This window comes from Dipteris shenzhenensis, chromosome 16 (assembly GCF_047967505.1).
Source record: "Dipteris shenzhenensis isolate YYH24624 ecotype China chromosome 16, Dip_SZ_1.0, whole genome shotgun sequence".
Taxonomy (NCBI): domain Eukaryota; kingdom Viridiplantae; phylum Streptophyta; class Polypodiopsida; order Gleicheniales; family Dipteridaceae; genus Dipteris; species Dipteris shenzhenensis.
The window spans coordinates 6,478,837-6,504,428 of NC_141611.1; the positions used below are offsets into that span (position 1 = coordinate 6,478,837).

The following is a 25,592-nucleotide window of genomic DNA, read 5'->3' on the forward strand; positions in this document are numbered from 1 at the left end:
AGTGTGCAACTTATCCGGCGTCCTCGGCGGGTCAGGGTCAAAATTTGCGTTTAGCAAGTTGCCACCATGTTAAAGTCCGTGTTAACCTAGATATCACTGGCAGGTTCAGCGGATGTTTAAAAGCCTTGCAATGGGCCTTGCACTGTAGGGCTGCAATGGCGGAAAGGGTCGCGAAAAGCGCAATGGCACCGTCTCGTGCTCGTAAAGAGATTGGCTGTAACACCATTTACAAGATGGCTTGTAGGAAGCTTGGATTGCAATGCATCGATGGATATTCAAACGTTTGTGAAAGGCATTGTAGGCTGAACTGTTGGTGCATCTACGGAGAGTTGGGCAACTTGGGCGAGCAAAAGATCGGGAAAAGAACAAAGCTATAACGAGCCGTATATCGGAAGCCATGCTACGGAAATATTAGACAAAGGCAGGCCCTTTATACATATACAACCATGAGCGACCTCTGTCGGCCGCATGAGCAACGTGCGAATACTTTGAATATACTATGAATACCTGATTGAAGTCCCAATAAATGTAGCATGCTACAGTGCATGGCCAGTTTGTTAGTAGCTTACTTGAAATCAGAATATAGTGATCCACCAGTCAAAATAACCGGCGCATAGGCTTCAAACAAGCTGTCGTGGGCTGTTTCCATCAATCATGACCACAGCATTGATTTGCGATGCATCTTTGATTACTTTTGCATATAGTCATAATGATTATAAAAAATGTTTTGTGAATAAGTACGTATGGGATGGGCGTGCTACTTTGTTATGTGCAACCATCAAAAAATGCACTCCCAGGTGTGTTATCTGAACAAGTACTTATGGGATGGGCGTGCCACTTTGTAGGAAAGTCAATGCCACCTATGTTGAGATGCATTCCAAGTATTGTGCCCATCCGATATGATTTGCATTGTCGATCAAGCATTAAGTTTTGTTTTTACCTAAGTGTGATGCACATTCATAAAAAAACACGCTCCTAGGTGTGTTATCCGATCAAGTTCTTATCTTATGGGCATGCCAGTTTGCATGAAACTAAATAAAATCTAAGTTGTGGTGCATGCACAGTATTGTGCCTATGGGATATGATTTGCATGGTCTATCAAGCATTAAACAATGTTTGTGCCTCACTGTCATGCACAATCGTCAAAAAACATGGTCCTAGGTGTGTTATTCGAACAAGTACTTATCGGATGGGGATGCCTCTTTGCACAAAATTCAATACAACCTGGTTTGAGGTGCGTGAAAATTATTGTGCCAATTGGATATGCTCTGCATTGTTGATCAAGCATTAAACACCGTTTTTGCCTTAGCATCATGCATAACTATAAAAAAACACGGTCCTAGATCAAAATATTATTCGAACAAGTACTTACGGGGTATGGTGCCACTTTGCATGTAAGTAAATTCCACCTAGTTTGAGGTGCGAGCAAAGTATTATGCCCATCGGATATGCTTTGCATTGTCAATCTAGCATTATACATCGTTTTGCCCCTAGTGTTATGCACATCCATAAAAAAACATGCTCTTAGGTGTGTTGTCCGACCATGTACTTATTGGATGGGTGTACCTCTTTGTAAACAAGTCAATACCACCTAGGTTGATGTGAAAGAAAAGTATTGTGTCCATCGGATATGCTTTGCATGGTCGATCGAGCATTAAATAACGTTTTTGCCTTGGTATTAAGCACATTCATAAAAAAACACACTCCTAGGTGTGTTATCCGATCAAGTACTTATCGGATGGACACACCACTTTGCATGTAACTCAATAACACCTACGTTAAGGCACATGCAAAGTATTGTGCCCATCAAATATGCTTTTCATGGTATATCATGCATTAAACACCGTTTGTGCCTTAGTGTCATGCACAACCATTAAAAAACATGCTTTTAGTTGTGTTATCCGAGCAAGTGCTTATTGGATGGGTGTATCACTTTGCATGCAAGTCAATGCCACTGCGTTTGAGGTGCATGAAAAGTATTGTGCCCATCGGATATGCTTTTCATGGTCGAGGGAGCATTAAATACTATTTTTGCCTTAGTGTCATGCACAACCGTTAAAAAACACGGTCCTAGGTGTGTTATTTGAACAAGTGCTTATCAGATAGGGGCATCTCTTTGCACATAAGTTGATACCACCTCGATTGAGGTGCACACAAAGTATTGTGCCCACCATATGTGCATTGTCAATCATGCATTAGACACCATTTTTGTCTTTGTGTTATGCACTACCGTCAAAAAACACGCTCCTAGGTGTTTTATCCGAATAAGTACTTATGGTATGGATGAGTCACTTTGCATGCAACTCAATACCATTGGATAGGTTGAGGCATATGCAAAGTATTTTGACCATCAAATATGATTTGCATAGGCGATCACGCATTATACACCGTTTTTGCCTTACTGTCATGCACACTATAAAAAAACATGGTCCTAAATGTATTATTTGAACAAGTACTTATGGGATGGGTCTGCCACTTTGCATGTAAGGCAATTTCACTGAGTTGGAGGTGCGTGCAAAGATTGTGTCCATCAGATATGCTTTGCATTATTGATAAAGTATAAAACACCATTTTTGCCTTAGTCTCATGCACAACAATAATAAAACACAGTCCTAGGTGTGTTATTCAAACAAGTACTTATCGGATGGGGGCTCCACTTTACATGCAAGTCAAGTTAAACTAGGTTGAGGTGCATGCAAAGTATTGTGCCCATCGGATATTCCTTGCATGGTTGATCACACATTATACACCATTTTCCCCCTAGTGTTATGCACATCCATAAAAAAACATGCTCTTAGGTGTGGTATCTGACCAATGGATGGGTGGGCCTCTTTGCACACAAGTGAATACCTCCTAGGTTGAGGCGCAAGAAAAGTATTATGCTCGACAGATATGCTTTGCATGGTCGATCAAGGATTAAATACCATTTTTGTCTTAGTGTCATGCACATCCATAAAAAAACACACTCCTAGGTGTGTTATCCGATCAAGTACTTATTAGATGGACATGCCACTTTGCATGCAATTCAATACCACCTAGGTTGTGGTGCATGCACAGTATTCTACCCATCAGATATGATTTGCATGGTCTATTGATCAAGCATAAAGCGTTTTTGCCTTAGTGTAATGCACAACCGTAACAAAACACAGTCCTAGATGTGTTAACTATTCGAAGAAGTACTTATGGGATGAGTGCGCCACTTTGCATGTAAGTAAATTCCATCGATTTGGAGGTGCGTGCAAAGTATTCTGCCCAGTGGATATGCTTTGCATTGTCGATAAAGCATAAAACACCATTTTTGACTTAGTGTCATGCACAATCATAAAAAAACACAGTCATAGGTGTGTTATTCAAACAAGTACTTATTGGATGGGGAATTCACTTTGCACGCAAGTCAAGTTCAACTAGGTTATGGCATGTACAAAGTATTGTGCCCATCGGATATTCTTTGCTTGGTCGATAACGCATTATACATGGTTTTGCCTCTAGTGTTATGCACATCCGTTAAAAAACACGCTCTTAGGTGTGTTATCCAACCAAGTACTTATCGGATGGGTGTGCCTCTTTGCAAAAAAGTCAATACCACATAGGTTGAGTCATAGGAAAGTATTGTGCCCATCGGATATGGTTTGCATGGTCGATTGAGCATTGCATTAAATACCATTTTTGCCTTAGTGTGAAGCACATCCATAAAAAAACACGCTCCTAGGTGTGTTATAAGATCAAGTACTTATCGGATAGACAAGCCACTTTTCATGCAACTCAATAATACCTAGGTTGAGGTGCATGCCAAGTATTGTTTACATTGGATACGCTTTGCATGGTATATCACGCATTGAACAGCGTTTGTGCCTCAATGTCATGCACAACCTTTAAAAAACATGCTTTTAGGTGTGTTATTTGACCAAGTGCTTATTGGATAGGTGTACCACTTTGCATGCAATACAATACCACCACTTTGGAGGCGAATGAAAAGTATTGTTTGCATGGTCGAGAAAACAAGGTCCTAAGTGTGTTATTTGAACAAGTGCTTATTGGATGGGGACACCTCTTTGCACAAAAGTCAATACCACCTAGGTAGAGGTGCACACAAAGTATTGTGTCCATCGAATATGCTTTGCATTATCAATCATAGATTATAAATCATTATTGTCCTTGTGTTATGTAGCACTATCGTCAAAAAACATGCTCCTAGGTGTGTTATCTGAACAAGTACTTATGCTATGGGCACGTTACTTTGCATGCAACTCAATACGCATAGGTTGAGGGATATGCAAGGTATTATGTCCATCGGATATGCTCACTACAAGGCATAGGCCTTTTTCCAACGAAAATACTGATGCTTTTTACATTAATTTTTTTTTTCACAGTCACAAACGTCGCTATAAAAGTCACTAAAAGCATCGAAAAAGAACCATCGCTATAAAGCGTCGCTGTATAGCGACGATGATAAACATCGCTATATAGCGACAATGTTAATTGTTGCTATATAGCAACACTGGTAAACGTTGCTATATAGCGATGATTAACAGAATTTAAAAAAAAGGATTAGTGGGGCTAAACAGGACTTGCTATGGCACTGTTTAGCCCCACTAATCCTTTTTTTTTTTGGTAATTACAAAATAAAGTTTTTTTATAACAAAATTTCCCTTGCAAAAAGGGTGACACAAAATTGCTCAAATGAAATGATCAAGCAATAAAAGCATATACATGTCGAACATATACAACATTGTTTGTTACAAAATTACCCTTTCGAAAGGGTGAGACAAAATTGCTCAAACGAGTGGATATACAAAATGACATACATGGCGAAGAATATGCAATCTGCTACTACTATCACTACTACTACTACTCATTCGAATCGTCCTCGTCCTCGTCTTGTTGGCCTGATCCTTGGTCCTCATGAGCTGCTCCTTCTTTCTGATCCTCATCACGTGCATCTGATCCCTGGCCTTGGTGATCGCTTGCCTCTGATGATGGGACGCTTGATCTTTGACCCTGAGAGTGAACCATATAAATTGAAAATTAGATTGGAACTTAAGAATAAAACAATTTAAAAAGTGAGATTACAAGTAGGAGTAGACATATACCATGCGAGCAGTCACCTCAGCCCAATCGACCATCACTCCCATTGCCTCTTGCTCAATAAACCACGGCTTTGTTCCTATGCGAAATGCGCGTCGCGTCTCTGCATCTCTAGGAAGACGACCCATCGTAGCTTGCTGTGGATCCAATTTATGAGAGTTAGAGTTAGCTGAAGTGCATGTAATATGTAGTAAAACAAATAGAACAATACATTAAATGAGAAGAAGTAGACTTACCATGGTTGCCTCGAACGCCAACCGTCCACCTATACCAAAGTGCGAAGTACCTATGATGTCTAGCCGTCTCTTCGCAGCCCTCCTCTAATCCTCGAACAATTCGGGATTGTCCCTATTCTGCTTCTTGAAGAACTTCCAATCAGCTTTGTCTGCTCAGCTAGGTTTAGCCAACCCCTTTGTGATAGAAGTACGCAAGGTTGATCTACGATGCTTCAAGAACAAACCCATGCGCTCTCGCATATAATCCTCATTAAACTCCCAATTTGGCGGGTTAGGGTATTTTTGTTTTAATTCATCGATGATCGCCTGCTTCTTTTGGTCATCTTGATACTGCTAATCGGTAGCAATGCCACTCTTGAAGTGATGGCTCATTAACCGCCTCATGGTGGCCATCACTGCTTTGCCCTTTCTATCTTCTATTATCTCTCCGGCAGCTGTGATTTGATAGGAGAGATCCCTTGATGAGTAAGAGGATTGATGGTAGCAGAGTCAGAAGGAGTGGAAGCTGTGTGAGCACTTCCGGAGCAAGGAGTAGTAGTGGGAGTAGGAGAGGGCAAGGAACCTGACTGATATTGTGTCTCCGGACCAAGTGGAGACCTGTAGGAATGTGAGTGTGCTGACTCATCTACATCTCCCGAGTCAGCACAACATAAGCTGCCCTTCCTAATCTTCCTTCCCTTATGAGAGGCACGTGCACGTGATGACCCCTCGGTCGAAGGGGCACAAGAGGACGGCTAGGCAGTACGTCCAGTCATCGGTGTAGGGGAGGGAATTGCTAAGGTCCTCTGAGATAGCAGAGAGAAGAATCTCACTGTCTCCTCATCATTCATCTGTGCTACAGACTTGTCGGGACTCCTGACAAAGCCATGCATGGCTAGCAAAGGAGTTCCCTGAGGAGTAGTCGTAGTGCTACGTGGAAGAGGAGTCGGACCAGGGGTAGTCGTAGTGCTAGGTCCGAGAGGAGTCGAACCAGGGGTAGTCCTCGGGGTAGTCACCTGAAAGGAATCAAAGTCCTCTGGAGCATATAGATCGTGAGCTCTCCTCCTGTGAGGCTGTCTGTACTCGTCGGATGAGCGACGTGATCCCATGTCTAACATAGAGACAAACACGAAAACAAAAAACAAAAAAACAAATATAAGCATAGGCATAGGCAAAGAGGGAGAGAAGAGGAAGAGGAAGAGGAATCTGAAGAAGAGGGAGAGAAGAGGGAAAAGAGAAAGTGGACGAGAAGAGAAAGAAGAGGGAAAGGAAAGAGGGAGAGAAGAGGAAGAAGAGGGAAAAGAGGAAGTGGACGAGAACAGGAAGAAGAGGGAAAGGAAAGAGGGAAAGAAGAGGAAGAAGAGGGAGAGAAGAGGAATAAGAGAGAAAGAAGAGAGAAAGAAGAGGAAGAAGAAAAGAGGGAAAAGAGGAGAAGAGGAGGGAAAAGAGGAGCATATGTCTACTTCTCTTATGCTCATGCTTAAGCATAAGCATGAGCATATGTCTTCTTATCTTATGCTCATGCTTATGCTTATGCATGACCATAAGAACATGAGCATGAAAGAGGAAAAGGAGAGGGGAAAAGAGGAGAAGAGAGAAGAAGAGGGAAAGGAGAAAGAGAAAAAAAAGAGAGGAAAAGAGGAGAAGAGAGAAGAAGAGGGAAAAGAGAGATTGGAAAAGAAAAGAAGAGGAAAAGAGAGAAGAAGGGGGAAAGAAGCATAAGCATGAGCATATATCTCCTTCTCTTATGCTCATGCTTATGCTTATGCATAAGAGGATGCATAAGAGGAGTCTACTTCTCTTATGCTCATGCATAAGCATAAGCATGAGCATAAGCATAAGCATAAGCATAAGAGACGGAGAGGGAAAGAAGAGGGAAAAGAGGAAAGAGCGAAAGAGAGAAGAAGAGGGAAAGGAGAAAGAGAAAAAGAGAGATTGGAAAAGAGGAAAGAGGGAAAGAGAGAAGAATAGGGAAGGGAGAAAGAGGAAAAAAAGAGAGAAGAAGAGGGAAAAAGAGAGAAGAAGAGGAAAAGGAAAGAGGAAAAAAAAGACATATGCTCATGCTTATGCATGAGCATATGTCTACTTCTCTTATGCTCATGCATAAGCATAAGCATGAGCATATGTCTCCGTCTCTTATGCTTATGCATAAGACTCCTCTTATGCATAAGCATAAGCATGAGCATATGAGTAGTCATATGCTCATGCTTATGCTTATGCATAAGAGGAGTCTTATGCATAAGCATAAGAGACGGAGACATATGCTCATGCTTATGCTTATGCTTATGCATGAGCATAAGAACATAAGCATGAAAGAGGGAAAAGAGGGGGAAAAGAGGAGAAGAGAGAAGAAGAGGGAAAGGAGAAAGTCGAAAAAAAGAGAGAAGAAGAGGAAAAGAGAGAGAAGAAGAGGAAAAGGAAAGAGGAAAGAGAGATTGGAAAAGAGGAAAGAGGGAAAGAGAGAAGAAGAGGGAAAGGAGAAAGAGGAAAAGAGAGACTAGAAAAGAGAAAAGAGGGAAAGCATGAGCATTTGTCTCCTTCTTTTATGCTCATGCTTATGCTTAAGCATAAGCATAAGCATATGCTCATGCTTATGCTTATGCATGAGCATAAGAGAAGGGGGAAAGAGAGAATAAGAGGGAAAGGAAAGAGGGAAAAGAGGGGGAGAAGAGAGAAGAGAGAAGAAGAGGGAAAGGAAGGAGAGATTGGAAAAGAAGAAAGAGGGAGAGAAAGAGAGAAAAAGAGGGAAAGAGAAAAGAGGAAAAAAGAGATATATGCTCATGCTTATGCATGAGCATATGTCTACTTCTCTTATGCTCAAGCATAAGCATAAGCATGAGCATATGTCTCCTTTTATGCTCATGCTTATGTTTATGCATGAGCATAAGAGAAGGGGGAAAGAGAGAAGAAGAGGGAAAGGAAAGAGGGAAAGAAAGAGAGAAGAAGAAAAGGAAAGAGGGAAAAAGAGGAGGAAAGAGATTGAAGGAGAGAAGAAGGAAAGGAGGGAAAGAAAAGGAGAGAAGAGGAAAGAGAGGGGAAGAGAGGGTTCCTATGCCCATCACTGCAGCTAGCGCTTAGGGCGGTAGCTGCAGAACAAAGCAAATAACAAAAATAATAAATGGAAAAAAGAGGAAGCTCTTACTTGAAATAGTACTTCCCGCTCGGTGTTGTGGACTGGCCCTACAACAAAGAGGAAACATACCATTTTTCAAATAAGATATTAGAGGAAGGAGGAGATTACAAAAGTAACTTCTTGAAAGGAGGAGATTGAGGAAACAAGGAGAAAGAGAAGGAAGAGGAATACAAAAAAGACTAGAAGAGATGAGTCTTCTTTCTTTCTTGAAATCTCATTTTTTGTTTCAATCCTTTGAAAACAAGCATGAAAACTGGTTTATAGGTTTAGCAATACAAGGAGAAGCACTCACAAAACTAAAGCTAACAAACAAATAACCTACATTGTTGAAACAAACTCACCTCTTGAAGAACTTCCTTTCAAGAAACCAAAGAGAGAAAAGGGTAGAGAGGGAGTATAAGAGCTAGGAGAAGGGTGAGGAGTGGAGAATAGAGTGGGAGGTTGTTAGAAATAGGTGGGAGGTCATCGAAAATAGGTGGGAGGTCATCGAAAATAGGTGGGAGAAGAGATCGCCTTGGTTACTTGAAAGATTAGAGAGATTGCTAAAGAAAGCGCCATGCGACACGAGTTTCGGGTTTTAACTCGGAGCGTCGCTATATAGTGAGGCTTTTCCGTCGCTATATAACGATGTTTTTAATTAAAAACATCGCTATATAGCGATGGAACAGAGCAAAAAGTCGCTATATAGCGACGCTTTAAGTCACTTTTTGTTCTAACATAAAGGGAAGCTCATAGATGCTATTTTATAACTGTTAATACATTTTCTTGCAACTTAAGTTGTGATTTTTAAAGTGTATAGATGGAAGGGACGAGAGTGGAAGCTCGTCCGATGATGCGCCAATGCTCGGGAGCATGAAGTGGCTTACGAAGAGGTTATACTGTCATTGCACTCATTGTAAGCGAGAAGTACGACATCAACATCGTATTATCATGTACCACTTGCAGATGTATGGGGAGCAGCCCAAACCAATACCCACCGTTGGTGTTGCACGTGTTGATGGACCATCGGTAAGTAAAAGCTATTTAAGTTTGCAGTCTTATTGGATACCAGGAAATACAAGATCTTATATTTACACGAAATCTTAAAATAGGATGAGGAGGGTGATGAGGGTACGCATATACCTTCACACTTTGAGCAAGACTATAGTCTCCCAGATGATGACGAGGGTATGGTTGATATGATGGATTTCATTTTTAGGGGCACTACATCCCATGTACATGTGATGTTAGAGTCTGAGGTCAAAATGCGAGTGTTGCAATCAACACAATTGTACGAGGGTGCTAGGATGTCTAAACTACGTGCTTGTCTCTCAATCTTGAATCTGCAAGTAAAGCATGGGAGGTTGGATACAAGTGTCTCAGCCTTAATGAGGTTAGCTCTTGCATTAATTTGACTTATTATTTGGATATTGTTTGTTTTGAGAATTATCATGTTTGTTTTGAGAATCATCATTTGGATAGTGTATACCGAATCATCATTGTTCGAAGCCTATATATGTTTGAATTGTCATAGGTTGCTCCAGAAGATGTTGCGTGCACTAAATACCATGCCCGCATCAAGAGATGAAGTGAAAAAGATGCTAACAACGGTGGGTATGGATTATGATACCATCCATGGTTGTCATAATGATTGTATTCTCTTTCGTCGTGAGCATGGAGATTTGGCTAGTTGTCCAAAGTGTGGGGAACAATGATATAGAGATGACTTGCAGGGTGAGCGGATACTGGTAAAGGTCTTGAGACACTTTCCCATCATTGCAAGAATACAACACATGTTCCGATGCAAATCCATAACGGAGTTGATAACATGGCATGCATCTCATCGGTCCACTGATGACACATTGAGGATTCTTGCAGATTGTGTAGCTTGGAAGAACATAGATAATCAGTGGCCGGACTTTGCGAGAGAGCCACACAACTTACATCTTGGGCTCGCCATGGATGGCATGAATCCTTTCGGGTTACGCTCGACATCTTGGTCGAGATGGCCCATAGTCGTGGTGAATTACAATATCCCACCATGGCTAACAATAAAAAAGGGACACCTCATGCTTGCACTACTTGTGCTAGGAAAGTACAAGGCAAAAAATATGGACGTGTACATGGCACCTTTGATAGAGGAGTTACAGATATTATAGAGAGGAGTGCACGTCTTTGATATTTCTAGAGCTCCTGGACATACCAATGGTATTTTGGTCAGGGGTATCTTGATGGACCATGCATGACTACCCAGGATATGGAGAGTGCGCAGGTACGTGGTTGTGTCTTTACATGTATAATGAGGGATTATGCTTTTATAACTCTCTTTCGCATGCATGTCTTATACTAACACATTCATGCACGCATGGAGGACTTGTTACAAGTGGGTACCATGCTTGTCCTGTTTGTGGACCGGCTCTGAAATCGCTTGCACGCTCCTTCAAACATATGAGGAAAAATGTTTATGAAGGTCATGCTCGATACCTTCCGCTTGATCATCTCGCACGTGGAGGTCAGCTTGATCCACCACCATCATATTTGAAGGCAAGTGATTGGATTCAAGCTTGGAGGCAAATGGAGAGGAACCTCCTCCTGGTATGAAGAGGCTATCGATCTTTCACGAGCTTCCTTATTGGGGTCAGTTACAAATCAATCATCTCTTGGATCCCATGCATATCTTCAAGAATGTGGGGGCTACTATTTGGATACACTTGGTTGATTCCAAAGACTCAAGAGGAGTGGGAGAAGACTTGTGTGCTATGAATAGGATGTCTCGTTTGTGGCCTCAAGTGCATGCTTTAGGAAAAGTTGTCCTCCCGAAAGCAACGTGGATCCTCTCTACGAGGGAGGAGGCAGTAGTCAAGGCAGACATTGCCTCTTTTCAAACACCGACAGGGTACATGCGTTGCTTGAAAGGATCATTTTCAAAGGACAATAAGCTTAGTGGGCTCAAGTCCCATGATTGGCACAAGGTCATACAGGTATTCTAAGTAGAATTAGTGTACCGATAATCGTGATGCGGTAGCATAATTATGATTATGTTATATTATTGACATGACTTCTTTGTTGCTTTGATAGTTCATCCTCCCAATAACAATAAAAGGGTCCTTACAAGAAGATGTTAGAAATGCTATATTCAAGATCTATGGTATTGTGAGCTATGCTTACTATCAAATCACATTGATTGCATTTTATTCAATTTAAGCTTATTAATCTGTAGACTGATCATGAAAATATCTTACATGGACATGTGAGATAGGTGGATATCTCAAAAAGAAATCTCCATATTGAGCATCAAGAAGGCTAGGGTGGAATCCATCGAAGCCGTATGCTTTCTTGAGAAGCACTTTCCCTCGAGCATTATGACAACTCAAGTTCACTTGCTTGTGCACATAGTTGATGAGGTGGCTATAGCAGGTACCGTTCATAGTCGATGGATGTTTTTTCTCGAGTAGTTTATGAAAACTTTAAAGGGATTTGTAAGACAAAGAGCAAGACCAGAAGCAAGCATGGCAGAGGGATGGCTTGTGCAAGAGTCATTAGTATATATCCAATAGTTTCTTGCATCCATGGATCCCAATATGCCGCAAGCTTGGCATAACAAGGATGATGATCGCATCGTTGGCAAGGCTTCCCAAGGCAAAGGGATTGAAAGAAAGATGAGCAAAGCAAATGGAGAAATTCAATAAGTTTTGTATCCTCAATAGCCCTGATATGCAAAAGTGGATTGAGAGATATGAAGTGACCAAAGTAGAAAGAATAAATGCAAGGACGAGATTCAGAGTAATGTATAGGCAATCACAACCATATCCATGGAATCTGGCTCTTCTCCCTACTCACATGTCACTTGATTGGCTATAACTGGCTGTACATAAAGCCGAACGCGATGGAGAGACAATAAACGAGCACGAGTGAGAGTTATCATCTGGATGTATGGTGCATGTAAGTTTCTTACCTCTTGACATAATTAAGTAATTATTTGTGGCAATATACGCTATAAAATAGATGCATCTTCATTGTTTTAATGATGCTCTTTTACAGTACAAAAAGTACAGTGCATTATGGTCATATGGATGACATTTTCATGTGGAATGCATCGATTCAAAGAGAGTCATGTATGATTGTGGAGTCATGGCTAACTTCACACAAGATAGCCGAGCAAGTGCTTCGGATACCAATCTTCTCTTCTCATAGTTGGATTATTGTGGAACCATATGCGACATCTATGAAGTTGATTTTAGATGATTTAGTATTTTCATTCTTGATGTAAAATGGTTTAGAACTATTTACAACGGTCCCCATGCGACAGTGAGAAAAGATAGTAGCAATTTCTTTGCAATAGACTCCACCAAACATTGGACCGATGAAAGTGATACTTTTGTTCTTCCCGAGCACTATGAGCAGGTGCATACTAATGATTTAATTAGTCGAAGCGTTCATTTTTTAAGATCCATTGATACATGTACTTGAGCATAATTTCATATATATAATTGACGACATTTGGCACCCATCTTCAATATAGGTGGTTTTTCATCCGAATCGTTCTGATCCAAGATGGTGGTACGTGATCCAAGTTGCACTAGGAAGTAAGCAAATTTTTGAAGATAGAGATGTGGATATGGAGATGCCACTACCAATGCCAGATCCAATTGATGAATCTAGCGAAGAAGATGTACATCAGCATATGAGCCAAGAGGAAGATGCACATAATGACATCACATGAGAGGAAGATGGAGATCATGATATTGAGGAAGAAGACAACGATCATCAAGAATCACCACACTTTATTGAAGAACATGATTAAATACTTTTAGGTGAACATACGATGCTAGAGTACGATGATGATATAGAAGATCAACTCGGTATAGAGTTGGAGATAGACTTGTTTGGCGCCTTAGACTTGGCTCAAGAAGAAATAGTTGATGTAATTGCTCTTAATTGATTTTTTTCATCTCAAACTTGGACATGAATATATGAGCTTCAAAGGCTTGATGTACATGCTCTCATATTTTAATTCTCTATGAGATCAAACATGTATGAAAATTTAAAAAAATTTGTCATTGGAAAAAGCTAACTTTTAAGGCCTATATGGAAGAAAAACCTCTCTGGAAAATGTCGCTATAAAATACTATATCAGTGTCGCTATATAGCAACACTTAAAAGTCGCTATTTAAAAACCTTTATAAAAGTCACTATATAGTGACTTTTGGCAAGCGTCGCTATATAGTGACGCTTTACGAAACTCGCATTTTATACCGATGATTAATGCCATGCAGGTGCTAAGCATCGGTACATAAACATCGCAATAGGATCCGTGTGTAGTAGTGGCTTTGCATAGGCGATCACTCATTATACACCATCTTTGCCTTAGTGTCATGCACAACTGTAAAAAAACATGGTCCTAGGTTTATTACTTAAACAAGTACTTATGGGATGGGCACACCACTTTGCATGTAAGTCAAATCCACCTATTTCAACGTGTGTGCAAAGTATTGTGCCCATTGGATATGATTTGCATTGTCGATCAAGCATAAAACACCATTCTTGCCTTAGTGTCATGCACAACCATAAAAAAACACGGTCCTAGGAGTGTTATTGAAACAAGTGCTTATTAGATGGGGGCGCAACTTTGCACACAAGTCAATAAAACTTGGTTTGAGTTGAGTTCAAAGCATTGTGCCCATTGGATATGCTTTGCATTGTCAATCAAGCATAAAACACCATTTTTGCCTTAGTGTCATGCATAAATGTAAAAAAAACCGTCCTAGATGTGTTATTTGAACAAGTACTTAAGGGATGAGCGTGCCACTTTAAATGTACTGAGGTTAAGGTGTGCAAAAAATATTGTGCCCAATGTATATTCTTTGCATTGTCGATAAAGCATAAAACACTATTTTTGCCTTAGTGTCATGCACAACCATAAAGAAACATGGTCGTAGGTGTGTTATTCAAACAAGTAATTATTAGATGAGGTCTCCACTTTGCATGCAAGTCAACTTCAACTAGTTTAAGGTGCATGCAAAGTATTGTGCCCATCGGATATGCTTTGCATGGTTGATCATGCATTATACACCGTTTCCCCCTAGTGTTATGCACATCCATAAAAAAACACTATCTTAGATGTGTTATACGACCAACGGATGGGTATGCCTCCTTGTAAACAAGTCAATACCCTAGGTTGAGGTGAAGGAAAAGTATTGTGCCCATCGGATATGCTTTGCATGGTTGATTGAGCATTAAATACCATTTTTGCCTTAGCTGTGTCAAGCACATTCGTAAAAAAACACGCTCTTAAGTGTGTTATCCGATCATGTACTTATCGGATGATGTGTTATTTGAATAAGTACTTATGGGATGAGTGTGCAGCTTTTCATGTACTGAGTTTAAGGTGTGCACAAAAGATTGTGCCCAACATATATTCTTTGCATTGCTGATAAAGCATAAAACACCGTTTTTGCCTTAGTGTCATGCACAACCATAAAAAAACATGGTCGTAGGTGTGTTATTCAAACAAGTACTTATCAGATGAGGTCCCCACTTTGCACGTAAGTCAAGTTCAAATAGGCAAAGGTGCATGCAAAGTATTGTGCCCATCAGATATGCTTTGCATGGTCGATCACACATTATACACCATTTCCCCCTAGTGTTATGCACATCCTTAAAAAAACAAGCTCTTAAATGTGTTATACAACCAACAGATGGGTATGCCTCTTTGCAAACAAGTCAAAACTACCTAGGTTGAGGTGCAAGAAAAGTATTGTGCCCGTCAGATATGCTTTGCATGGTTGATTGAGCATTAAATACCGTTTTTGCCTTAGTGTCAAGCACATTCGTAAAAAAACACGCTCCTATGTGTGTTATGTAATCAAGTACATATCAGATGGACATGCCACATTGCATGAAACTCAATAACACCTAGGTTGAGGTGAGTGCAAAGTATTGTGCCCATCAGATATGCTTTGCAGGTATATCACGCATTAAACGCCATTTGTGCCTCAGTGTCATGCACAACTATAAAAAAACATGCTTTTAGGTGTGTTATCCGACCAAGTGCTTATCCGATGGGTGTACCACTTTGCATGCAACTCAATACCACCATGTTTGAGGCGCATGCAAAGTATTGTGCCCATCGGAAATTCTTTGCATTATTGAGGGAGCATTAAATACTATTTTTGCCTTGGTGTCATGCACAACCGTCAAAAAACACGATCCTAGCTGTGTTATTCAAACAAATGCTTTTCGGACGGGGGAACTTTTTGGTGTAAAATGGTTCACACTCATCTCTATAGAAGTGATCAAGTTATAGTATGGAAGGATCCAAGTGGATTTTTTACCATTGATTCAACAAAAATTTGGGACAACCTTATGAGGGGACACTCATCATATATAACCCTATCATGTGAGTTCAACAAAAAAATAAAATATTTTTAACTTTTACAAACATTAATTTAGGTAAGAGATTATTTAAAATCATTCTAAATTTTTAAAACAATTTTGTAGGGTATACTATATTAATGCAAATTTTAGATAAGGGATACTACAAATATGCCTTCAATGCATGTGATATAAAGGGTTTATAGATCACGACCCCCATCGGGTCAAAATTGCTACATGATGTTCTAGAAGCGCTAATGTTTGCATCACTAAAGCTTCTAGAAAAATAACCACATCACAACAAAAAGTCGATAATATGCAAAGAATTGAGCCATTAATAATTTTGGATAGTGTAGGGTTTACCATGCACCTTGCAGTAGTGAAAAGCAAATATAAATGTTTTCACAACAAAAAATATCTGGTATCAATGTTCTCCTCCATCCAGTAAAAATCCAAGCCTCACTAGGATCTTCCTCGTGAGATTGATGCTCATCGTCTTGATCATTAGTGCCCAAGTCTTGCACATCTTCAACATGTAAATCGAGGTCTCCTAAATCACTTTTTGAGAGACCCTTTGAGGAACTCAAACTATCTTCACTCGGGATTGGAAGTGCTAGCATCCAATAATTTTATTTCTTGATCCATTTCATGCTCTACTCCCACATATTCAAATATATGTCCATTTCTAGTGTAGCTTGAATCACAAACCACCAATATTAGTCCACTTGATTGGGTTAGAAGAACACCTAAGACTCAAAATTCATGATATGTCCATGCAAGCTTTAATGAAATCCAAGGGCAAGAGAACACTATAGCTCATTGGTGGAACAAATTTGTCCAAGGTGCATTTTCATGATCTTCGAATCATCTTTCTACCATCCAAATCATTGAATCATGTAAATTACAAAGTATCAAAATTCTAGCTTGATGGGAAATCTACAACTTATTCATAAAAAAATTTCCTAGTTCTTGTGGTTCTGCTCTCCAATCTTTGCCTTGATTTTTCATAATCGACATTGTTGTTTTCCTCTCATTTGTTTAGGATGAAGATTTTAGAGACTTGGGCCTCCATTCCTTCTTTTGCTCTTTATTTAGCACCTTATCGTTGCTACTTGAAGATGATGGAGGTACTCTTGTTGCACTAAGTACCTTGGATACCCAAATATAATTTTTTCCAAGGTAATATCCCTAGGGCTCTAGTAGTCTTGTGGGAGCTTGACGGTATTGTACCTTCCTTTTTGGATGGCGTCGTTTGATTGTTTGATGTCAGGGTTTGTTGTTTACATAATGGGGTGGCTTTTCATGATGTCAAGGTTTTTCTACAACCCAAATATATGATTCATCTTCAAAGTACCTTGCTTGTAGTAGATCATTTTGGACCCACACTTGCTTGGTTGCTCTTCTCCTTCATTTTCTTTGTTGGTGAGGTGCTTGCCAAGGTTGAGTACAAGAGTTACAAAAGACTTGCAAGGAAGAACTTAGTTGTCCAAGGAAACATTCAACATTAAAGAACCAATAACCTTAATACAGGTACCCTCTTTGGATTGAATGTCTCTGGACAAGATGCTTTAATGTCTCTTAGGAGATGAGGTTGTGGCTTGTTGCTTGCCAATCTGCCATGGCTTGTATTCAGCATGTTGCACCTGCTAATCTTAGCTCTACCCAAAGTTGAGATGGAGTCATATCTATCTCGTTAGGATCAATAAAATTGTCAATTCCTAGTTCAATTTGATTAGGTAATACTGCTCTTATGGTATAAAAAGGCATAATGAAGTTCAGTTATTCATTATCAAGATACATCGTCTGAGTGCCTTAAGCCGTTTTGGTAGACTATTGCTGCCAGTGTATGCATCCGATTGAGTCTTCTAGTTTTGGTAAAGGAGCACACCAAGGTTCATCAAGACTCTTCTCATTGTCCTCTTTCTCATATTTTTAAACCATATTTACTGGCACAACCTATTGGTGGTATCCGATTCAAAATGCAAATAGATTTTTGGACATAGGGTGAGCCTTCCATGTTTGGAGATCAACCCTCATGACTTGCTGATCTTTCCCTAGATAAATGTTGTTGGAGTGCCAATCGTGGATCAATCCTGCCATACACAAGAAAGGTCTCCCCAGTATAGCCTCATACCCAGGGTTGTTTTGGAAATCCAGTACAACCTGACACACCCAATATGTGAGACCAAAGGTTTTGATTTTAATGTCCTTGAGTACTCCTATGGGATGAGCCATGCCTAAATCAGCTATTTTAACTACCAAGGAAGTACTCTCTCAGTAAGGACTTTCCCACTTTTCCCAACATTGTTTCATAATGATGCTAACACCTGCTCCTCTGTCTAAGATTATTGTAGGTTTTTGATAATGGAAGGAGATGGGTAACACTTCATTTGTGTCATCACTCTTAAAGTATTGGCCTAGTTTATTGACTAGCACCCTTGGAAGGTCTTGAGCATGATTGGGAGATTCAACATTCTCACAAGATTAGTGAATTGGGGCATCACTATTTGCCCATTCATCCAATCCAAGAGGTCTCTCCATAGAGTAGGATTACCTTGTAATAGTGTCACAATGATCATCTTAATCTTAATGGATAGGTATGAGGCTAATCTTGCAATGTCTCGAGGACTAGTGATAGGTTACCTGGCTGTTGATTCTGACTCTTCTAAGCCATATAAGGACATGTTGTCATCCCCCTTTAGTTGTTGCAAGGTGGGGTCTTTTTCAAACATCCAGTGCACTAGAGTGGCTTTGTCTGTTGAAGGGCATGACAAACCCTCTTCATCTACCCTTGAGTGTTTATTTCATGTCTTGGATGAATTGTATTACTCTTGCTTGCCTTGAGCCTCTGCATGCATTCCTCTTGGCACTTGCGTACCAATTTTTGTGCCTTTGTCAGCTATTCTTTCCCCACCCATGGGTTGGGATATTCACCGGGACCCTTAGGTGTTGTGGCTTGGCCATGGGATGAGGCCCTCATTGTTCCCTCATTTGTCTCATGCAGATGTTTGTTGCTACTAATATTTGAGAAAGTACCACAAGAGGAAGAGGATGTTTCTAGGGAGGCCGTGTCTTCATCCAACCCATCTAGACCTTATTGTGTCCCTTTCCAATCTTTATTGCACCCTTGGCTTGGGGGGTGCACCACTAAGAAACCCTAGGTATCACGTGCATTCAAGGGGTATTTAAAAAAACCCTCAACTAAAATTTTTCTCCCTATAAACCACTCTTCTTTTCTTAGGAACTAATGTATTTTTTTCTAAAGTTGAATTAAAAACCCCCTCTTGTTATTGTAAGCTTGTTAAAATTTTTCCAAAAGTGGAATGAAAATACCCCTCCTTTCAAATGCACATGGTACACTAAAATTTTGGGAGGCAAACCCCCCAAGACCCTTGGGGATTACTTGTGCTAATTTAGTTGCCTCCCTAGGTAGTGATGTGCTAGCTTTATCCCCTTTGGCTTGTTTGCGAAGCTCTTTATTAAGGGATTTAGCTTGCAACCTCATGATTACATTGAAGGATACTACTAACACTTGGCCTCTTTCAATGCTTAACAAGTTAAGGCTTGTGGTCTTAGATGGCCCTCTCATTGAGCAATCCTTAAAAAGATGGTCCGCACCACACCACACCCAGTTCACAATGGTGGTGGTGTATTAGATGCTGTTGCACATGTGACTGTCTACTTAGATTGCCCCTTATATGGATGCTCATTGGCTTGCAACTCAAGAAAAGAAGGAGATGAGAAGAAGGAAGGGAAATTACATCCAGCATAAGAGAATCATGTATAAGAGCAGATAAAATATACCGACGAGCTACTTTATCAACGAGAATACCAATCGATAGAGTCAGACCTCCATTGCTGAAAGAGAGGGCCTTCAGTCACAAGAGCATGATTCACAATTGCATCAACAGGTTGGGATGGACAAACGAGATCACCAAGAACAATATCAGAAAGATTATTGCCTTTGAGTATCAACAATAAGATCTTCACTTTCCAACCAGTAGAGCCTTGTCCTTGAAACAAAGGAACAAGTCATTGGCTAGAAGGAAAGCTATTGACGATTATAGACATTGCCATCATGCTTCGGAAAATATGTGTGTCAGAGCTTACATCAAGGATCGAGAATACAATTGTTGCTCTGAAAATATAGAACTCAAGATATGCCAAAAAAGGATAAAACGTGGGATAGGAGTATGCTGGAGTATGCTAGAAATAGCATACCTGTGAAGAAAAGCACTATGAGTTTGTTGTTCACGAAACCAAGACATTTTTTGTGAAAAGCACTACAAGTGTGTCGATCATGAAACCAATACATTTATCACAACACCATGATATTTTTGGCAAAAAGCACTACAAGCGTGCTGATCATGAAACCAAGAAAAAAGTACTTGGCACAAAAATGGACATAACTTTTTGCTCCAAAGTCCAATCGGGCCATTTAAGTGCTCAAAACGAAGAGCATGATGAGAACTATGTGCTCATAATTGGTCCAAGATCCATTTGCCACCGATAACTTTCTCAAATTCACACTAGAAGACCTCCAAGAAACCACATCAAATTAGACATGTCAGAATTGACAAGAGAAAATAAGCGATGAGATACTGAAAGCGCTATGTAATGAAATCAAGACATAATACTTAATGTATTTCTTCATTACAGTGAGGATACAATAGCAAGACCTCTGCAACTCTGATACCATATTAAGAGAGAAGAAGAAGAGATAATAGACACTCCAAATAGACTCCCGAAGACTGATTCATATTGATCACTAGTTACACATATATAGGTGAGACCTAGTTTAAGTTAGGGTGACCTATATATAGCTCTAACACATGGCCATACCCAATCTATGATGCCTACTTAGCATCTAGACTTTCCAACAAAATCCAATAAGATGTTGCCTGGGTGCAGGTTTGTGTGCATCCATCTTCCTACGTGCAGCCTTCCCAAACCATCTACAAGTGCATGGATGATATGGAGGAGATTCTCACAAAAGACATTGATTCAAGCAATATCTTCCTTCTCCAATGTAGCTTGGACTACCCCGCTTGCTGTGGCCATCAGATCCGCTTCTCGTCTTAGAACATGGTGGAAGTAGTGTGTGAACTTGCCTTGGTCCATTGGCAAAATTTGAAGAAACTACAACAAGCTACCGCCATTAAAGTATGGTGTGATGGTCCACAATGGCTCTTATTGGGTTGTTTTGATCACACGTACAAGGACTAGATGTAAAATCTGCATGAGTTTTTCTATTCTTACTTCTCGTGTATGCGTCCTAATATTGCCCTTGTACTTCTTTTTGATATATTCCACGTGATATGGCAACCCTGCAGCTCCTACCAACCACAATTTAAAAATAGTGCCATAGGATCTTGAGCCAAATTTCTTGCCAACTTGGATCTCCCTCTCTGTGACATAGGCCAAGATTGACACTCTGTCTATGTCACTAGGCACTTATTGTGCCCTTTGAGCCTCATCACCTCTCAATGGTTGAGAGGGTATAGAGACTGGCTACTCTTCACCTGCAGCCAAGGATGTAGCTCACCCATAAGCTGCTGCACCCTTCTTTTCCCAGCTCTTAGCCACTATGACACGATGATCTAATGCAACGAGCTTACTCTTGTGCTTGGCCCATACACTCACTTATTGTATTAATTTGAAGACTTCAAACTCTTGTGCAAGGGGAGGGTCTGCATTGCATGCTTCGTTGAAGTGCGTGTCTGCATTCCTAATAAAGCTATCAGCCCCCCAAAGCATGGCATGTGTCTCCCATTGTACCCGGCTCACAAGGTCATCATGACATTCAGACTGCAAACTGGTCTTAGCATCTCCAAGAATCCTCTTCATAGTGCTAACTCCATCTAAACTAGATAGTGTTGATTCCATCTCACTCTCCTCCAGGTTGCACACCGTAATAAAAAAGGCATCCCAAATGCTTCTCATCACTCTCTTGCACTCACCCTTACTTAGCTCTTTCCATATTTTTTGCTTAGTGCCGACAGTTGAGGCCATGCTTACGATTAGATCTTGCTATGTGTGTGCGGAAAGCTTTCTCCCTTAACACTAGCAAAGAGTTGCAGTTGCCACACAATAGTGAGTAGGCAGGCATCTGACCAAGATCAACAAGTCATGCAATAGAAAGAAGATTTCTTTGAAGATCTGGAACATGGAGAATGCCTCGCAAGACTCTTGTTGAAGAAAATGTGCCAAGATATAGATCACCAATACCCATGACTTGACAAGTAGTATCATCAGTGAGATAAACCAATTTCTTGTGAGGAAGAGCATGATACTTATGTAACCATTGAGATTGATATGTCAGATTACCAGTAGCACCATAATCAACAATAAAATTGGAACCATCTCAAAGATGAAGTATCCTTTCTGGAGAGACATGAGAATAGATATGATTTGCCTGTTGATGTGTATTGGCATCTTGTTGTTGAGCAGCATATGCTTGAGTACGTTTGCGATCATAACGCCTCTTGTAACACCAAAAGGATGGATGATTTCTGCCACAATTGTTAGAGCTATATATAGCTTGCCCTATGAATGTTGAATAGCAAAGCCCTTACACAAAGACTCAGCAAGCGATGAACTAAATGAGAAATTGGTCAGTAAAGGATGCACTAAATAAAAACTAGCTTAATATATGTGAAGCATCATTGGCTTTTACTTTTGCAAAAGCAGCATGAAACCATAAGTGATGAAGCATTAAACTCTTATTTTCATTGATGACCTAATAGAAATCAAAAATTGCTTTTATATGATAGATAAGCTTTTGTCCAAGTGATTTTCTCGATCAACTTTCTGGTTTGTTGAACGTATATAATTATCACTAGAAAAGCATGTAGATTGGGCTACCTTACTCTAAACAACAAGATTGAGACTCTACTTGGCATTGATTAGATAAGATCTTGATGCTTAAAGATTGACTATGCTTACAACAACAACCCTGCACTCTTGGTTTTTATGGATATGACCGATGGGTGTTGGGTCTCCTCTTCATCTAAATTTTATGGAGTCCTATAGCTAAAGAAGTTTGCTTTATGTGATTGAGCATCTTATTTCTTCATGTGGGAATGTAAAAGCATGATATGCCAGTGTGTTAAATCCAAGGGAACACAAATACTGAGTGCAAGATGGTGTGATTAACTGGTGGAGATTGAAAGCGGGAGGGTGACACCATATCAAGAAGCTCCTTATCATTAAGTATTTATATATATATTTTAATTGCTTTTGCTTTTGCTTCAAATATTATTGATTCTATGAAAGTATGAACCTTTTCCATCCTCATGTCCTAGATCAGTTCTTCTCTATTATGAGTGTTCATCTTCTTGTCCAAACACTCTTCTACCAGTTTATTGAATGATAGCAGGCAGCAAAAAGAAATAATCATAACTTTCTTACCTAAAATCGGAATATAGTGATCCAACCAGTCAAAATAACCAGTGCATACGCTTCAAACAAGCCAACTTAGGCCGCTTTCATCAATTATGACCATAACGCTTATTTGCAATGCATCTTTGATAACTTTTGCATATCAACTCAAAACCTAGCGATCAAGTAGTCGAAACGATAAGAAAGAACGTTTTGCGAATGATCGTGTTGTCAGATTGACAAAAAACATATCACTTTCTCCTCACAGTCATGCTAATGTGTAGCCAGGCTCTGATACCAGAACAGATATGATTTGCCTCTTGATGTGTATGGGCATCTTGTTGTTGATCAGCATATGCTTGAGTATGTTCGCGATCATAATGCCTCTTGTAACACCGAAAGGATGGATGATTTTTGCCACAATATTTGCAAGGAGAATTATTGGATAAGCGGGGTTGCTTAGTGGTAACACCATGTTCCTCATCATATTGCTGAGCCCAATAATCAGAGATAACATGACCATGCTTATCACAGTAAGAACAATGTTTCTTAGGATATTTGAGACGAGAAGAATTGCCACCTCTATATGGATGACCACCATGTCCATATTTGGAGAAAGGATGCTTGCGAGCAACACAAGGTGTCTTTGAATCTTCATCATGTGTTGTTATCATAACAGATTCATGAGGATCTTTACGACACTTGCGTCGTTGAGCGTACTCAATCAAAGAAATACATGTTTGATCAAAATCAATCTTGTCTTTGTTGGAAAGGATGGTAACAATATTATCATATAATGGATGGTAACAATATTATCATATAATGGATGCTAGATAGTGTCGAGAAGATAGGTCACCAATTGATTTCGTGGAATAGGTGCACCAACAGCAACAAGTTGATTGACGATATTCTTGAATGAGCCAATATCAGTTGTCATAGGAGCTCCAACTTTGTACGGAAAGCTCAAAAGATTACGAAGATAAAGAATCTGTGTGACAGATTTCTTCTCAAAAGTAGAAATGAGATATTCCCATATTGCATGAGAAGAAGGAAGGGCCAATACATCCAGCATAAGAGAATCATGTAGAGCAGATAAAATATACTGACAAGCTACCTTATCACGAGAATGCCAATCAGCAGAGTCAGATCTCCATTGCTCAAAGAGAGGGCCTTGAGTCACAAGAGCATGATTCAAAGTTGCATCAATAGGTTGGGATGGACAAATGAGATGACTAAGAACAATATCTGAAAGATTATCACCTTCGAGTATCAATAACATCTTTACTTTCCAACTAGGAAAATCGTGTCCTTGAAATAGAGGAACAGATCGTTGTGGCCAGAAGGAAAACCGTTGATGATTATAGACGTTGCCATCATACTTTGAGAGAATACATTTGTCAGAGCTCACATCAATGATCGAGAATACAATGATTGCTCTGAAAATATAGAACTCTAGATACCCCAAAAAAGGATAGAACATGAGACGGGAGTATATTAGAAATAGAATGCATGCCAAGAAATCACTTTGAGCTTGTTGATCACGAAACCACAATATTTTTGGAGAAAAGCAGAACTTGTCAATTAGGAAACAGAAGTATTTTTGGCAAAAAACACTACGATCGTGCGATCATGAAACCAATACATTTATCATGAAGCCACAAGATTGTTGGCAAAAAGGAGTATGAGCATGCCGATCATGAAACAAAGAAAAAAGTAGTCGTCACAAAAATTGACATAACTTTCTGCTCCAAAATCCGATTGGGGCGAAGAGCACAACGAGAGGTATGCTTTGCAAATGATCTGTGATTCATTTGCCACTGATAACTTTCTCAAATTTGCACTAGAATACCTCTAAAAAACCACATCAAGTTAGACATGTCAAAATTGACAAGAGAAAATAAGCGATCAGATATTGAAAGCGCTATGTAATCAAATCAACAACTAATACTTCTTGTCTTTCTTCATTAAGGTGAGCATACAATAGCAACACCTTTGTAGCTCTGATACCATGTTGAGAGAGAGAAGAAGAAGAGATGATAGACACACCAAATAGACTCCCAAAGACTGATTCAAATTGATCACTAGTTACATACATATGGGTGAGACCTAGTTCAAGTTAGGGCAAGCTATATATAGCTCTAACATTTCGTGGTACTATCTTAGCCATCCTCGTTGACCACTCCAAGAAACCCAAAGGTATGCTCATGCATGTCTAATTTCAATTTGAGGGCACTCTTGCCCTTCTTTCGTTGAGTACTATGAATGTACTTGTAATGACTCCAGTTTCTTTCTGAGCCCAAGTTTTTGAGCATGTCTGAGAAAGAACCCTCATTGCAATCGGGCGTAGAAGCTCACACGTGCCACCATTCATCATCCACCATTTCCAAGCACATGTAGTTTTTGCCAATGCTTAAATATCACTCTCG

General features: G+C 39.9%; 1 pseudogene; it reads right to left on the reverse strand.

The window, feature by feature from the left end:
• Nucleotides 1-105: 105 nt before the first annotated feature.
• On the reverse strand, nt 106-24,445 carry LOC147892471 (uncharacterized; annotated as a pseudogene).
• Nucleotides 24,446-25,592: the final 1,147 nt, after the last annotated feature.